Source organism: Pan paniscus, chromosome 5 (assembly GCF_029289425.2).
Source record: "Pan paniscus chromosome 5, NHGRI_mPanPan1-v2.0_pri, whole genome shotgun sequence".
Classification (NCBI taxonomy): domain Eukaryota; kingdom Metazoa; phylum Chordata; class Mammalia; order Primates; family Hominidae; genus Pan; species Pan paniscus.
The window spans coordinates 142,808,603-142,828,598 of record NC_073254.2 but is presented as its reverse complement, the minus strand read 5'-3'; positions in this window follow the sequence as shown (position 1 = coordinate 142,828,598).

Sequence of the window (19,996 nt, the reverse complement as noted above, 5' to 3'; positions counted from 1 at the left end):
TCACTTGAGGTCAGGAGTTCAAGACCAGCCTGGCCAACATGGCAAAACCCCGTCTCTACTAAAAATAAAAAAATTAGCTGGGCATGGTGATGAGCGCCTGTAATCCAAGCTACTCAGGAGGCTGAGCCAGGAGAATCACTTAAAAAACACAGGAGACGGAAATTGCAGTAAGCCGAGATTGCACCACTGCACTCCAGCCTGGGCAACAAAGCAAGACTCTGTCTCAAAAAAAAAAAAAAAAAATCATCTTTTTTTTTCATTCTCTTTCATTTCTTGTATTCACATGTTTATTGCACTTTCATTCAAATGAATTACATTTTTGTTTTACCCAAATGTGACCACCCATTAATACTTCTCTTCAACAAAAATAGGTACCTAAAATAATTTTTTAATTGTCTGTGGCCATAATGCTCTAAGACATGTATTAAAATATGTCTTACGGATGTTCTTCTTATTTTTAGTATTAATAGTAAGCAAGTGATCAAAATTACAAGAATAATACATTGTTAACTATTAAATATCTATGTGGGTTAGCAATTGCTGCTATCCAAAACTCAGTAGATTCAGTTTACTAGTTATTCTAATTTATGTGTCTGTGGGGCAGAGGGGAGTCAGTGCTCTTCTGGCTGGTTTCGGCTGGGGCAGATCATCTGGGATAACTCTACTTCACATGTCTCTCATCCTCTCTTTCCACAAGCTGCCTAGCCTGGTCACTTCTTTGCCACAGCTCTGGCAGATGCAGGAGAAAGAAAGCAGAAACATGTAAGGTCTATTGAGGACTATACCCAGAACTGGCACACTGTCTCTTCCAGCCAATTCTATTAGCTAAAGCAAGTCTCAAAGTCAAACCCAGAAGCGAGGGATTGGGAAATTGTGATATGGTAATTTATAGTAAGAGGCATATACTTAGTCTTCATCCCAGTTCCTGGCACAGGCTTCTAAAACCCTTGGAATTTTCCAAGTGATAAAGGTGAAAGGACCATTTTTTGTTATTCATAGCAAGCCCCTTCAACCACACCTGAGTTTATGTTAATGAAGTGACTTTTGGAAAGTCCCTAAGGGTGGGGACTGGTTGCTAGGGGAACCATCCAGGTGATTAGAGGGCTAGAAATCTCAGCCTCGCTCTCCTACACCTTCCTCCAGGGAGGGAAAAAGGACTAGAGATTCACTTGATCATCAATGGCTGATGGCTTAATCAATTATACCTATGTAATGAAGCCTCCATAAAAACCTAAAAGAATGCGGTTTAGAGAGCTTTCAGGCTGGTGAACACATTGAGGTACAACAGGGTGGCAAGCCTGGAGAGGCTGTGGAAGCTGTGCCCCTTCCCGTTGACTTTGCCCTATCCATCTCTTCCGTTTGGCTATTCTAGAGTTGCATCCTTCTACAATAAATTCTAATCTACCAAGTAAACTGTTTTCTTGAGTTCTGTGAGCTCTTCTAGCAAATGACCTAACCCGAGGAAGGGACAATGGGAATCTCTACAGTGGGTTACTCAGAAGTGACAACCTGGACTTGACGACTGACGTCAGACAAGGGGCCTTTCTTGTGGGACCTAACCTGTGGATCTAATGCTGTCTCCAGGTAGACAGTGTCAACATTTAATTAAATTAAAGAACACTCTGCTGGTATCAAAAATTGGTCTGTGTAGAAAAAAATCCACACATCTGGTGTCAGAGATGATGTATTGAGAGTGTTATGAGAGTATAAAAGGAGATTTTCCTACTCAGAAACATAATCTGCTACTTTTGTGAGGAGAACTGCAAAGTTTCAAGGCAAAGAATGGAAAAAGTAAAGAATCGAGGCCAATAACATAGTTAGTTTACCATGATCTGTTAAGGGTATTGATGGTACTGTGGGATTTTTTTCTTTCCAATTAGCTTACATATTGTAGATATGTCATATTGCTAGAATAAGACAGATGTGAGAATTTATTTTCTCCCTTAAAAATTTTTTTTCGTGGACATATGTACTGAGAAACATTTACATAAATAATAGTTGGGGCGAACGTAATATTAGTATTGAAATATCCATCTATTCTTTCTTTTTCTTGTTTTTTGAGACAGCGTCCTGCTCTGTCACCCTAGCTCAGGTAATCCTCCCACCTCAGCCTCCTGAGTAGCTGGGACTACAGGCACGTGCCACCACATCTGGCTAATTTTTAAATTATCTGTAGACATGAGGTCTCCTCATATTGCCCCAGCTGGTCTTAAACTCCTGGGCTCAAGCAATCTGCCTGCCTCAGCCTCTCCAAAATGTTGGGATATAGGCATGAGCATGCAGCCAATCCATTATTTGAATTGTTTCCAAGTTAACTGCAAACTCCTATAGTGATCAATCATCAAAATTATTTTAAATAATCTATCTCTATATATTGATAGCAAAGAATTAGAAGTCACCTGGCTTTCAAAAGGATTTGCCTAATAGTCATTAGAGTATTCACCTTCTCAACACTGTAATATTTCTAGTGTCCCTTTATTTTGAATCTGAGAAATTTTTACATGGTGAGATCATCAATCATATAAAGATCCTAAATAGATAAGCAGAAAGCCTTTCTATGTAAAATGGGAGAAAAAAATGGTTATGAATGGGGCAGTGAAAAAGAATCGTCCTCGTGCTTTCAATCATAAGTGCTTCCTTAGGCATATAAATTTTAGAAAGCGTGCACCTGAAAAATTCTTGCCATAATTATCTGGGCATGAAACTCCACTGTTTATAAGCTTTAATTGCTATGTTCACATTATCCTAGAGATAAAATAAATATTGGGAATTTCATCAAGCACTTTCATCTATAATCAGGCAAACAAACACAAATAATGCTACATATGCAAAACAAAAACAAAAAAAGAAACACTTCTTGGGTTTTCGAGCAAGGTCACAACTTATTAAGGTTTTTAGGTGATTATTCCTACCCAAAAAAATTTCTTCATTTGCAACAAAAGCCAAATGTTTAGACCTTTCCTCTTCCAAATATAATAGTGCAAACCACTATAGCAGCCCCCACTTATCTGCAGTTTTGCTTTCTGTGATTTCAATTACCCAACTGCAGTTCAAAAATATTAAATGCAAAATTCCAAAAATAAATAATTCATAAGTTTTAAATTATGCACCATTCTGAATAAAGTGAAGATATCTCATGCCGTCCTGCCTGGGAGGTAGATTATCCCTTTGTCCAGCAGATTCACACGATATGCACTATTCATCCATTAGTCACTCAATAGCCATCTTGGTTATCAGATTGATTGTCTTGCTATGGCAGTGCTGTGTTCAAGTAACCCTTATTTTAATTAATAAAGTGCAAGAGTAGTGATGCTGACAACTTGGATATACCAAAAGAAACCCAAACATATGTCAAAGAGAAGTTGTTAGTCTCTTACTGTTTCTAATTTATAAATTAAACTTTATCATAGATATGCTCACTTAGGAAAAACATAATATATATAGGGTTCGGTATCTGTGGTTTCAGGTATCCACTCGAGGGTCTTGGAACTTATCCCCATGGATAAGGGAGGACTACATTATTTAATTATCAATTCAAAATGCTTCAAAGAGAAATACAGTCAAAGAGAAACATGCTTGTAGTAACTTTAATAGTAAAAGAGACACAGTAGGACAAAGTGTGCCTTACAACAAAATCCCCTGATACTGAAAAGCACGTTTCACTTAATGATGACTTAATAGCAGGAAGAAGCACCAGAAACTGATGACAATCCCAGGTCACTGATATTATGAAAATACAGTTGACTCAAACAACACAGAGGTCACCGATCCCCGGACAGTTGAAAATCTGTGTACAGCTTTTGACTCCCCCAAAACTTATGTACTAATAGCTTAGTGTTGACTGGAAGCCTTACTGATAACATAAACAGTTGATTATCACATATTTTGTATGTTATATGTAGTATATGTTCTATTTTTACAATAAAGTAAGTTAGAGAAAATAAAATGCTATTAAGAAAATTATAAGGAAAACATATTTACTATTCATTAAGTGCAGATGGATTGTCATAAGAGCTTCATCCTCATCATCTTCATGCTGAGTAGCCTGAGGAGGGATGGTCTTGCTGTCTTAGGAGTGGCAGAGGCAGAAGAAAACCTGTGTATACACGGACCTATATGTCCGGACATGGTAGCTCACACCTGTAATCCCAGCACTTTGGGAAGCCAAGGCTGGTGGATCACCTGAGATCAGGAGTTCAAGACCAGCCTGGCCAACATGGTGAAACCCTGTCTATACTAAAAATTCAAAAAAAATTAACTAGGTGTGGTGACAGGAGCAGGTAGCCCCAGCTACTCAGGAGGCTGAGGCAGGAGAATCGCTTGAACCCGGGAGGCAGGGGTTGCAGTGAGCCGAGATCGCGCCACTGCACTCCAGCCTGGGCAACAAGAGCGGAACTCCATCTCAAAATAAATAAATAAATAAAATAAAAAAATAAACCCATAAAGTTCAAACCCATGTTGTTCACAGATATCAAGGGGCAGCTGTGCTCTATACAAGTGCTGGGTAAGCTCCTTCATTGTAACCTGCCATTTTGTAACTTTGAAAATTTTGAAAGTATAAATGAATATATTTAATTGATTTTGCATAAGACAGTAGGTCATCACAACCACATACACAAAATAAAGCTTTATATTTTTCTCTTCTAAGCTTCCAAGGTAAGCTAAGAGAAGCAGTCCCTTTTCTGCAGGAAAATGTGGCTTACCGTTATAGAGACTACTCATTGCAAAATTAATATACGAAAGAAAGAAATATTTTCTTCCGGATGATTTCTACAGAGGGACCAGAATCCCTTAAAGAGATGTTGAAAATGGACGCAGGGCGCGGTGTCTCATGCCTGTAATCCCAGCACTTTGGGAGGCCGAGGCGGGCAGATCACCTGAGGTCGGGAGTTCGAGACCAGCCTGGCCAATATGGAGAAACCCCATCTCTACTAAAAATACAAAATTAGCCGGGTGTGGTGCCACACACCTGTAATCCCAGCTACTCGGGAGGCTGAGGGAGGAAAATTGCTTGAACCCAGAGGCAGAAGTTGCAGTGAGCTGAGATCATGCCATTGCACTCCAGCCTGGGCAACAAGAGTGAAACTCCGTTTCAAAAAAAAAAAAAAGAAAAAGAAAATGGAAAGCAGACATGTTAAGCAAGGTTGTCCATTTACAGGCTCAAGAAGAAGCTGAAAATGGCTGTGGGAAAGTAGCAACAGTGATTCATACAAATCTTGAACTTGGCTTTTTGGGAAAACGAATATATTCTGCTCTGTGTTTACAGCATCTAATCCCAATCACCTCTGCAAGAAAGCCTGTAATGAAAGCCGATTACCTCACAACATGCCACTAGAAAGAATGATCCATCTAATTTCCATTATTTACTGAGTTACAAGGGTTACCATGGTTCAGGAAGCCTCATTACAAGCGATGCTAAATATGCAGAGTGTGAATGTAGATTACATAAAGGCACCAGGGATACGGCTGTATAAAATCCAGTGGTTCCTTGTTTTATAGCAACAAAAGTTTGCTTCAATGGTGAATATAGCAAGAGAGAGAAAAAAGCTTCAAGAAAACATAATTAAGCTGCACTCTATATGAAATTTTATAAGCTACCTAAAACAATTAAGAAGTAGTTTATGACACTCAAACAAAAACAAAAAGGTATTTCAGAGAGCTTGCCATAGCAAAAGGACTGTAAATAAAACAAGTCTCACAAATTTTGTTCCTCATCTTTATAACTTGGTTAAATTATTTCATTATTTCCAAGACACAGACAGAAGGAATAACAACAATTGTAGTCTCAATAATTTTTGTTCCCTTTTGCTTTGCTTTGTTTTATTTTTTAGGTACAATGTTTTTCTTGAATTAACTTTTTCATATTTTACATTTCAACTTTTTATTTTAATGCATATATATTTGTATATGTATATATACATGTATATGCAAACATGTATTTGTGTATTCATACACTAGTTTTATCAAATTCAGGAGACTTAACATTAATGTAATATTATACTACACACAGCTGATTTTCAGTTTTCACCAATTATCCCGATAACATCCTTTATGAAATTTTTTGTGTTAATCCAAGATCATGCTTTGCATTTACTTGTCAGGTCTCTTTAGTCTCTCTTGACCCGAAATGATTCCTCCATCTTTCTTTCTTTTTCTTTCATGACATTGACCCTTATGAAGATTACAGGCCAGTTGTTTTGTAGAATGTCCCTCAATGTGAATTTGTCTGATGTTTCCTTAACTGTATGTTCATTTTACGTATTTTAGGCAGGAATGGTATATCATTCGTGCGTCACAACAGGAGGATCAGCTGTTTGTCCCATTATTAGCTATGTTAACTATGAATACTTGGTTAAGGTGGCATCTGCCATGTTTCTCTACTGGAAAATCACTGTTTCAATTTTTGTAATTGGTTTGTGAGCTGTAGAAAGAGACTTTGGGATAATACAATATACTGTTCTTATTCAGATTTTCATTCTATAGTTTTAGCAAACATTGATGATACTTGCTTGAAATAATTATTACTCTGTAGGTTAAAAAATCATTTTAATATCTTTTGAAAAAACTATATTAGTAGAAACTAAGAAAAGAGTTTTGGGTTGTGTCATTTCTCACTTTTATGCCTTTAGATATGTATTAAGAGATACTTGGGCAATTTGATCAAACATAAAATTTAATTGACTTTTTGAGAAATAGAGAAATATTTCTTTCCCATTCATGTATCTTTGAGTGAAAAGCCTTTCCTCTTGTAAGAGTACCTTAATGTGTGTCTAAGTATGTGTGTGTGTGTGTGTGTGTGTGTGTGTGCAGCAGTTATTATTCATATTTCTTCTATTCAGAGAAGGTTCTGGGGCATGATATAAACCATGTATCAGTGTGTTTTTCCTAATATAATTATTGTTCTTGACATGCAATTGTAGGATTTTTTTTTCTTTTCTTAACGAAGGGATTGGTGGATGGGTGTCCAAGGCGTCTTTTAATATCAGATGCTCTGGGGACCTTGATAATCTAGTACCAATGCAGAAACTTGAAAACTATTCCATAAACTGGAGCAATCGAGCCTGTAGGAACTAACTGTGCGCCTTCCTTAAAATGGATGCTTACTAGACCATGTTAAATGTGCAACTGACTGAGCCTCATTAAATATGTAATGGGCTGTTAGAAGATAAAGCTTTCTAGCAACATACTTGAGAGTCATTATGCATTTACTATATGAAAATCAAGATTGAAAAAAATGTAAAACTTGAAAAGATATATTTTACCTTCTCTGAGGTAATGGAAAAAAGATGGGCTCTTTCTTGTATGGTTCCTAAATTATATCTTGATCAGAAGAAAAAGGAAACCAAAATATAAAATGGGAGCTTTAATGCAATAGAAGCTGACCAAGAAACATCATGTGGCCTTAGTGTCAGTTGTGTTTTCAACTCACTGATAACAACGAAATGAGTATGTCCTCATAAGGAGGCCTGTAGCATCAGAAGAGTGTTTGATACTGAGCACTCAGAACAAGCAGACTCTAACAGGTCAAAGAAGCAAGAGGCTTACTGAATACACACAGCATTTTGAACTGCTGACAGGCAATCTTGGAAAAAATCCATGGCTTAATTCAATTGTGAAAAAAACAACTGGCCGGGCGTGGTAATCCCAGCACTTTCGGGGGCCAAGGCGGGCGGATCACGAGGTCAAGAGATCAAGACCATCCTGGCTAACACGGTGAAACCCCATCTCTACTAAAAATAAAAAAAAAATTTGCCGGGCATGGTGGCGGGCGCCTGTAGTCCCAGCTACTCGGGAGACTGAGGCAGGGGAATGGCGTGAACCCAGGAGGCGGAGCTTGCTGTGAGCCGAGATCGCGCCACTGCACTCCAGCCTGGGCAACAGAGCGAGACTCCATCTCAAAAAAAAAAAAAAAGAAAGAAAAAAAAAAACTGAAATTGTTTTAGTAGAAGTGTTTATTATCTATTGCCCTGTGAATTTAATGAATTATTCATCAACATGGAAAGTGCTGGAAACTGCATATTTGACTAGTATAATGGAATTATCACTGAACTTGAAGTCAGAAGTCTTGGGTTTGAGTTTCAGCTTCTTTACTTAATTAGGAATATCCCTTAAGCAGTTAATTTAATCTTTCTGAGCCAACTCTGCCCATAAATAATGTGGTAGATGGACTGAAATGCTTCTGAAACATTAAAATACTAAATGAATTATGTTAAAAGTCCATGTAGAAGATATATAAAATGCTGTGCAACTTTATTTAACAATTTAAATTTCCTTAATGAGTAATTTATGGATATGAGAAAAGATCAAACTGATTACCCTAATATTTGAAATTCACTAGATATGCCAAAGTGTTTTAGGTTGGGCTTCAGTGTCAAATGATATCTATCTAGCAGCTCTTCTTATTCCTATCCATGAATTCACAGAATGAGATGAAGAGGCAAAACAAGAATTTAAGCTTTATAAAGGCAGGCTTATTTTATCTGTGTTCCCAGTGCCTAAAATAGCACCTAGTATGTAGGAAAAATTCCATAAACATTTGATGAAAGAATAAGTTAACTGACCAGGACTAAGAGTCATATTGTTGCCAGAATCTGAAAAGAATTACAACTGGCAGTTGGGTGGGGAGACAATTACTGACCCCTGCACAATATACACTCAAGCAATGAAAATCTGCTGCCTTGAAAGAAAAAGAAAATGCTTTGTCTTTACCCCTCTATCTGCCACTGGCACAGAAATACAAGGCATTTATAATACCAGCCAGAAATCAAGGCATATACCTCTCACCAGACAGAGTGCAGAAACCTATGTGTTGGTCTCCCTGCATCCTCAGTAAGTCTATCTCTTTCTATGTAAAATTAGTGACTATAATTCCTAGAAAAGAACTGGGCAAGAATTATAGAGGAGAAATGTTTGTAGAACTCTGGGAGATGTAGTCTCCTTAAATAAAATTACATGTATGTATGGAGTCAAGATGAGCCCAATACTACTCCATGTGGGAAATTACGGATTTTCCCGTAATTCTGATGTTTTAGCATCTCAGACAACCAAACAGTAGAGACAAAAGAAGATACCAACTCAAATCTAGGGTCAGTTTCACTGTAATCCAAATTTCACATTTGGGAGTGGTCACATAATTTACCATCAAGAATGCAGGGCCCACAGTCAGTCAGTGAGAGCTCTAATCAGGAACTGTTACTCTTTGCTAATTAGCATATTGGATCTCAGAAATGGGTTTTTATTGGTGGAAATAATGGCCTGTGGATTAGCATGTAGCATGATGAAACTCTCAATGATGAAATTTAAAATACCTGAAGTATGTAGTTTTGGGTTTTTTGGGTTGTTTGTTTGTTTTACAGAGACACTGACTCCTCCTAATATGCATGACAAAGTGGAAGAACGCTGAAAGGCCAGAAGTCTTGCCTTTAGGGATAATGCCTTGGACTAAATCTCTACTCCCTCCTACCTCCAGAAGTGAACTCTTGAGGGATCTAAGCAGTGCCCCATCAAGCCATACTGGAATCTGAGTTTAGCAAAGAAAAGAAGTGTGCCCCTATATATATTTACAAAAATATTCTCCCATATTTTGAACTAAGTGAAAAAAGTTAATAACATCTCTACAATGAAAGAACATGGCTATATATAAAGCTCCACATTATCCTCTGTGTTGCCCAAGGGGATTGCATGCCATTGTCAACCCCTATAAAGCCATCTGGCAGCCCCAGAACCATTGGTTACTTGGATATAACTTTTCTTGTTGCACAGTAACCCAGAGACATAAAACAAACAACAGCCTCCCATTATGTAACATTTTGATATTTTCTTTATGATTTTTGTTTTGTATTTTTTTTTCAATCCTGCCTTAAAATACACTCCTGGTGGGGTGCAGTGGCTCATGCCTGTAATCCCAGAACTTTGGGAGGCTGAGGCAGGTGGATCACTTGAGGCCAGGAGTTTGAGACCAGTCTTGGCAATATGGTGAAACCCTGTCTCTACCAAAAATACAAAAATTAGCCAGTCTCATAACCCAGTCTCTAAATAAATAAATTCTTTTTTAAAAAAGAATTATTTTTAGAAATATTATTACTCCTGATTACTGAGTTTTTGGCACTTCCTTAAATTTTGCACCTGTGATATGTGCCTCACTACCCTGATTCTGAGCATCTGAGAGTCTACAAAGCTGAAATGTCTTGTCTCTAGAATTTTGCCATTTGGTTCTAGCAAATCTTTCATTCAGGTTAGTGCTCAAAGCACTTCATGGCTGGAGAACTGGAGCTATCTAGAAACTATAAAATGAGTTGTACAAAATATTTGTTTCAATTTTTGTTTTATATGTTCTCTTACTAATCAATATTTAGTTAATAAATGTCTGTATATGTGGTATAATTCAGCTGAAGTTTGCTTTCACTTTTACTTGAAACCCAAGAATTTTGGGATGGCTACCATTTCTACCAAAAAGAAAGAGTAAGTTGACTTATGTCAACCACAACCACCAGGTAGACAATGACTGGAATAGGGAATAAGGTATATTTTATTTTATTTATTTTATTTAACTACATTTTGTAGCACTTACTATGTGCCAGACATTGTTATGCTTTTAAACAATTAACTCTAATCATCACAACACCACTCTATGTGAAGTACTATTACTATTTCTACTTCACAAATGGAAAACACTCTTTTGTTTCTCTTGGTAAAATACAGAAATAGGCGTACATCATTTGAAGCTGGCTGACAGAAAAGGTCCACCATGAATATTATAGAAAACTAACAACAAAAGGAAAGAAAACACTGTCTTAAGACTCACAGGGGTACTATATTTCTAAAATAATTCATCATGAAAACCAAAACTAAATTAAAGAAACTTATTAAAATCCTCAATTGAATGCAGAAAACTGCAAATCAAAACTACAAAACACCACAACTACAAAGAACTGAGCAAAATATGCCAGCTCAATCAACATAATTTCTCTACTATATATTCTTTTTATTTGTCTACATATGTATTTATCTTCCCTTTTGTTTCATATTTTAATTATCTTTGTACTCCCTACCTAGCTCAGGCCCTGCACGTAACAGGCTCCAAGAAAATGCTTGATGAATAAATGTATGAGCCCACTCCTCCTTTTTACAAAAACAGTTATTGAACATATGAGTAACTTAAATAAACACATTTGTAGCCTCTAAACAAAGGAACCACCAATTTAATTATCTGTGGCTTACAGACACCCATTGAAGAATATAAATAGGAATCTTAAATGTGCACTTATTGAAGTAATCTTGTTTTGCTTCCAAAGCACAAAGATTTCAAATGAAAGATTTTGTTTCTTTCTGGTGAAACAAACATATTGATTAAAATATAAATAATTAGTAAATGGTATTTTGAATTTTTAAAGTCATTTTTTATATTCAAAGGATTTAATATTTATATATTCTAAGATAATTACTACCAACCCTTCCCAAACAAAAGATTATAAAAAACTACATAAATTTCAGCTAAAGATTCTAGCTAGATTTGAAGGGAAATTGTGATTAATGAATTTTCAGGTGAATAGAAACTAACTCCTATTGTTGCTATGGTTCTTTGACACCACTTGGCAGCGATTTAAGGGCTTAACAGGAAAGAGGACAAATGAACACTATAGCAAAATGCTCCACATAACACTAGTCATTGTTCTAAGCACAATTCCATTTGCAGTCTGAGTGATCTGAGAATAAATGCTTTGAAGGCACATCCATAAAAAGGGATTTTGTAAGTATCAGACAGGCACCTCAACACTGATCAGCGAAATAATAAAATCTGCCAATGAAAGTAATCAGAAAATAGATTTTTCTTCTATATTATGATAATCATTTCCATGTTTATATAATTACATGGTTTTAGACAAAGTAGTTATTTTAGTAACTTTTCATCATTCTTCCCAAATATTTAAAACTCAAGTGGACATCTTTGTAATACAGTTGACAGTATTTCCAGCATTTTTGTTTTGTGCCTTGACAATCACAGCCCCTATTAATTAGTGCTCTGGGAATGAAGTCCATTACACTGAAGGTGACCCTGTAAGAAGACATTAATTATTAAATCATTTTTATTATGTGTGGTGTGGTTCAAAGACAATCAGTGTTATTTCGAAGCTGTACACAAGCAGACACACAGACACACACACACACACAGATGTTGCACTAGAGCAAGCTCTACCTGAGCAGGAATCTTTGTCTATTATGCTCAGTGCTGTAACACTAACACCTCCTTTGAGCATCTAACAATATTAAAAATAGTCTTAATATTTCTAACTTCTCATAATGCTAACTGTGTCCAGAAACTGGAATGTGCACTATATATTTTTATTTAACCACCACTGCAAAGTTGTAAATTAGGTGATATTATAATCCTCATTTATTTGATGAGACAGATTGAATTACAGATAGGTAAATAACTTGGCTGCAATTGAAAAAATTGGAGGAGCTGGGATCAGTCTCATATGCCTCTAACTAGAAGTTCTGGCCATGATAGCTTTATTATATCACCTCCAAATGACCTCCTAGTCACTAAGTCTTCATCACTATCAGAACATGAGATAATATTTTGTATTTTCTTTTCTAATAACTCACTACCCCATCTTTCTCGTTACAGTTCACTTTCCCCAACCCTCCAATGCCAGAATCCATCCTCTCTGTCTGAACTGGAACGAGGTGCACTCAGTCACGTAGGATGGTGACTAATCAACTCATTACACTTTAGAGTAAATGATTTTCAATAAATTGCCTCATCCAAACATTTCTATCTTAAACCATTCATCTCTGCTGCTCAAAGTTTAATCTGTTTCTAAAGGAATTTAGACATCTGCAAGTAGTTGAGGAAAACATTTCTGAAAATAAGAATAATGTCATTCATTCAACACATTTTATTATAAAGTTTACTGTTATGGAATGAAATCTGCCCCCTTGAAAATTCATATGCTGAGGCCCTGACCCGCAATGTGACTCCATTTACAGATAGGGTCTTTAAAGAAGTAATTAAGGTTAAATGAGGCTATAACAGCGAGCCCCTAATTTGATAGGGCTGGTGTCCTTATAAGAAGAGAAAAAGACAAGAGCTCACTCACTTCTGGGCTTACGTGCTCTCTCTCTGAAAACACACAGAGGAAAGGCCATGTGGGGACACCAAGAGAAGGCAGCTGTCTGCAATCCAAGAGGAGAGGCCCCACCAGAAACTGACCCTGCTGGCACCTAGATCTTGGCATGTCCAGAACTGTGAGAAATTTGTCTTGTTTAAACCACCCAGTCCATGGCATTTTATTGTGGTGCCAGGCAGACTAATACACTTCCTTACCTATTTGTCAAGCACTGTGTTAGACAGTAGGGATACAAAGTCGAGTAAAGCAGAGCCCTTATTTGCTCAGAATTAATGGCGGTGAGGAAGATAGAGAAGAGGAGGGGTGATCAGTGGCACTACTGATTGTAAGTAAAGTGCTACGATGGCCTCGAGAAGAAAAGATTAATTCTACCTAAAAACGTTAGATAAGTCTTAACAATAGAGGTAAATTTTATGTTGGGTCTTCTAGAAAAAATAGTAGTTTGGGAGAGGAAGAAATAAGGTAGTTTAGACTGGGAAAAGGCATAATATGAGAAAAGGTAAAGATATGGGTATTGCATTTGTGTAGAAACTGACAATCTGTTTCAATTAATTAGAATATGGGTGGTGATGGGAGATGAAGGAATCTGCATTGAAAAAGAAAAAAAAAAAGCTACAGAAACCAATAGAGCCATATCATTCCCTGGTCTTGTATGAAAAGGAGTCCTCCAGGCCTACAAGGCAATGGTCAGGGGATATTCACAGCCATCTTCCTGAATCATTAGTTCTTAAAAGTTTGAGGACACCAAGCTTTCAAAAGGAAATGCATTATATATAGAACAGCATGCAAAGGATCTGGAGTTTTACAATAAAAGATAAAAAGTTTATACTGATTTAAATTTTTTAAATTAAAGAACTAATACATATTATAGAAAGAAATTCATTCTATTAATGAGTAAGGATGCTGAATCATGCTGACTTTTAATAAGGATAATTTTGTATAATAGAAACTTTAGGTATATCTTAGAAAATCAAAGTCATAGAATAGATATGATCCTTATCTTTTCATTATTTTGTCCAGTGTTCCATGGAGTGATTACCCACATTATGCTAATCAATATAATTGCTCCAAGGAGAACTAATCGAAGTAGGGGACTCTAAATGAGAGGGGAACCCATTTTCCACCAACAAAATTAGATAGCTCATCAATAATTTAATTAAAACTATTTCTAGCAAGGTGTGGTGATATGCACCTGTAGTCCCAGCTACTCAGCAGGCTGAGGTGGGAGGATCACTTGAGTCCAGGAGTTCAAGAGAATCCCATCTCTTTCTCGCTATATATAAAATTTAATAACATATAATTATATATTATTAGTATAATATAAAATAATACATACATTAATACATATAAACCCCCTTATATATTTTATATATATAAAACTCCCCCATATATAAATATATATTTTATATATAGAAAAATATATAAATACATTTGTATATGCAGAGATATATCAATAGATAATATACATTATATATATGTAGAGAGAGAGAAAGAGAGGTTCCATATATAAATATACATATATACACACACATACACATATATAGAGAGAAAAAGGGGAGTTATATCTATAAAATATATATGTTTATATATATAAAACCTTTCACTATATATAATTTATATATATAAAACTTCTCTCTACATATACACATATATTTATACACAGAGAGCCTCTAAATAATATATAAATATGTATATATATAATATATAAATATGTAAATAAATATAAATATATATAAATTATATTTTATATATTTATATATTAATATTTTATATATATTTATATATAAATATATAATATTAATATACAATATTATATATAAATATATATTATATTAATATACAAATGTTATATATATTTATATGTTAACATATCAATATATACATTTATATTAACATATCAATATATACATTTGTATTAACATATCAATATATACATTTATATTAACATATCAATATATACATATATATTTATATTAACATATCAATATATACATATATATTTATATTAACATATCAATATATACATATATATTTATATTAACATATCAATATATACATATATATTTATATTAACATATCAATATATACATATATATTTATATTAACATATCAATATATACATATATATTTATATTAACATATCAATATATACATATATATTTATATTAACATATCAATATATAAATATATATTTATATTAACATATCAATATATAAATATATATTTATATTAACATATCAATATATAAATATATATTTATATTAACATATCAATATATAAATATATATTTATATTAACATATCAATATATATGAATATATATTTATATTAACATATCAATATATCAATATATATTTATATTAACATATCAATATATATAAATATATATTTATATTAACACATCAATATTATATATAAATATATATTTATATTAACACATCAATATTATATATAAATATATATTTATATTAACACATCAATATTATATATAAATATATATTTATATTAACACATCAATATTATATATAAATATATATTTATATTAACATATCAATATTATATATAAATATATATTTATATTAACATATCAATATTGTATATAAATATATATTTATATTAACATATCAATATTGTATATAAATATTTATATTAACATATCAATATTATATATGAATATATATTTATATTAACATATCAATATTATACATGAATATATATTTATATTAACATATCAATATATATGAATATATATTATATTAACATATCAATATTATATATGAATATATATTTATATTAACATATCAATATTATATATGAATATATATTTATATTAACATATCTATATATGAATATATATTTATATTAACATATCAATATTATATATGAATATATATTTATATTAATATATATATTTATATTAATATATAAATATTTATATAAATATATATTTCTATTAATATATATTTATATAAATATATTTGTATTAATATATTTATATAAATATATATTTCTATTAATATATAAATATATAAATATGTATTTCTATTAATATATAAATATATATATTTCTATTAATATATAAATATATATAAATATATATTTCTATTAATATATAAATATTATATAAATATTATATATAAAAATATAAAGATATAAAGATATATATAAAATATATAAACATTTATATATAAATATATAAATATATTTTTATATAATATATAAAAATATATTTATATATAAGATGTAAATATGTATATATCAATATAATATATAGCTATGTAAATATGTATATATCAATATAATATATATTTATATATCAATATAATATATAAATATATATAATTATAATATAAACATCTATAGAGAGGCTCTATATAAATAAATAATAATTATATCATATAACATGATATCTATTTATATAATATGTAATATAAGATATATTTATATAATATATAATATATGATATCCAGTTATATATAATATATGATATCTATTTATATAATATATGATATATATAACATGCATATTTTATATAAATATATAATATATTCTATTTACATTTATAATAAATATATAATACATATTTTATGTATAATTTCAGGTCCTTTGCATATCTAGCTATCTCTCTCTCTCTATATATATATATATACACACACACCCACACACACAGAGAGAGGTTTCATTCATATATATAAAACCCTTGTACACTGTTGATGGGAATGTAAATTAGTACAGCCACTATGGAGAACAGTATCGAGGTTTCTAAAAAAAAAAAAAAAAAAAAAAACCTACAAATAGAACTACCATATGATCCAGCAATCCCACTGCTGGGTATTTACCCAAAAGAAAGCAAATTGATGCATCAAAGAGATATCTGTACTCCCATGTTTATTACAGCACTATTCACGGTAGCCAAGATATGAAATCAAACTGTTTCTCAATGGATGAATGGATAAAGAAAACGTGGTACATATAAACAATGGAATATTATTCAAACAGAAAAATATGAAATCTTGTGATTCGCAACAACATAGATGAAAGTGGAGGACATTATGTTAAGTGAAACAAGTCAGGCAGAGAAAGACAAATACAGCATGTTCCCACTCATATGTGAGAGCTAAAAAAATTGGAATTCGTGGAGGTGGGGAGTAGAATGATGGTTACCAGAGGCTGGGAAGTGTAGTTGGTGGGGTGGGACAGAATGAAGAGGGTACAAAATTTTGTACCCATTTTGTTTATGGGTACAAAAATACAGTTGGATAGAAGAAATGAGATCTAGTGTTTGGTAGCAAAATAGGGCAACTATAGTTGATAATAGTTTGTTGTGTATTTCCGAATAACTAAAAGAGTAGAATTGGAATGTTCCTAACACAAAGAAATAATACCTGCTTAAGGTGATGGGTATCCCAGTTACCCTGATCTGATCATTACACATTGTCTGCTTGCATTACAATATCACATGTACTCTATAACTGTTATGTATCCATAATAATTAAAATTAAAACAAATTTTAAAAACACAAACATCTTATCTGTCCTTTCCTTTATCTCTTCAGCATTTGTCTAGCGTGGTTTAGGCAGTACCAGAAGGGATGGGGCAGACAGTACACTTCTATAAAGTAAGTCATGTTTATCTGTAACAATTTTTTTTTTCTGCTTTTTTGAGAGGGAGTCTCTCTCTTGTCACCCAGGCTGGAGTGGAGTGGCGAAATCTCGGCTCACTGCAGCCTCCTCCTCCCGGGTTCAAGCAATTCTCCTGCCTCAGCCTCCTGAGTAGCTGTTATTACAGATGCCCGCCACCATGCCCAGCTAATTCTTGTATTTTTAGTAGAGACAGGATTTCACCACGTAGGACAGGCTAGTCTCAAACTCCTGACCTCAGGTGATCCACCCACCTCGGCCTCCCAAAGTGCTGGGATTACAGGTGTGAGCCATCGTGCTTGGCACAAATTTTAAATATTGTAGAAACAATCATAGTAGACTGAGGCTGGGTTGGTTAGGCTTCTTTCATAAGATAGTGATTTATTTTTTAAAAGAAACTTTTAAAATAAAGCCTCCCACTTAGAGATAATTAGAATAGCAAAGCATTTAAAGAACTAGAGAGATTCTTGGGTAGTCTGGGTTAGCTGTAACACACAATAAGACCCTCAGTCTTTCACTCTGCCCTTCACACTCTCCCCAGGAATCCTTCTAGTAATCTTAACTCCCTCACGGTACCACCATCTACCAGTTGCTCCAGCGAAAAATCCAACAGTCAAACTTTATTTCTCTCTGTATTTCATTTTGTACATCTATGTCAGCAACAGATCCTACTGCTTCTAATTCCAAAATATATCATAAACCGAACTATCTGTCTCCACTGCCACCACCTCAGCCCAACTACAATCTGCTCTCAGCTAGATTTCATTAAACTCTCCAATGTCTCCAAGCTTTCCCAACAAATCGTTCTCCCTACAAGAGTGAAATTAATCATTTTTAAAGGCTGGACCTCTGTTTCCCCTTAAAACAAATGATTATATAACACTGAATACATATATTTAAGAAAAATAGAGCAGACATCTATATAGCTACTACACATTTAAATCTCCTTATGTGTCTCTTCCCAATTAACTATGCTGTTCATCATCTTCCAACTATCCTGTACTTGATATTTATTTTACTAACATACTTCTTTTGATTGTCTAAATCTATCTCTAAGCAATATATATTATTTTTGCATTTTTAAAGTTTGGTGTAAATGATATTGTATTTATTCTTTGGCAATTTGTTTTTATCTCATCATTATGCTTGTGACATTTATTCTCGTTCATTTTTGCTTCTGTATAATATTCCACGTTCTGAATAAACAATACTTCACTGAGCCATTTTCCTGTTGATGTAGGTTTATATGTTTTGCTGTTGTTATTATTGTTATTACAAACAATGCTAACCCAGGTATTTTGTACATGATTATTACTACATATTTTTGAAAGCTTACACTTTAGTATATCCCTAGCATGAAATTGCTAAGCAATAGCAAGTTTAATCCTCAACTCAACATTGTAGAACTGACCTAATGTAGCTATTTGCACTTATTTGGTTATTTTGAAATTTATAGGTAGCTCCAATAGCAAGAGGAAAGTGAAGATTATTCCCTTCTTCCCTTATAATTTTGTTATCTGATGAGTTTAACAATGAAAGCAAGTCTCAAAGATTTTATTCAGCAAGTAGGTCCAGAAATAGTCAAATTACCTATACTATTAGCCTAATGGAGTTCCAGCTTTCTCCTTTTGGCATAAAGCTCATTGCCTAAAAGTGTCACTCAAGACAGATGTGACAAGGATTCAGCTCATCTTCCAAGAATACAGAGAAACAGAATGCTCTGTTAGAGGTCTGTACACAAGTTCAAGTTGTGTCCTAAGCTAGGCACCACCAGAAGAGCAGCTGAGTTTATTAAGCAGATTCCTCTACTGCATATTAAGAAGGGGGGGTGCCTGCTCAATTTAACCAATCCATTCATACTATGGGAGAGTATAGCCATTATGAATGGAAAAAATTTATTCAAATAGATATTTCTCTGTGTGTGTGTGTGAGTGTATAAATAAGGTATAGTTTGCCCGTAAATCTTTCTACTCACCTAAAACAGTGCCTGTCATTTAAAGACTCTTTCCTATTCTCTTCACTTTTACTCCCCCAACTCCCCCCCTCCCTTTTTTTTTTTTTTTTTTTTTTTTTTTTTCGAGAGGGAGTCTCCCTCTGTTGCCCAGGCTGGAGTGCAGTGGCAGGATCTTGGCTCACTGCAAACTCCGCCTGCCGGGTTCATGCCATTCTCCTGCCTCAGCCTCCCGAGTAGCTGGGACTACAGGCACCCACCACCATGCCCGGC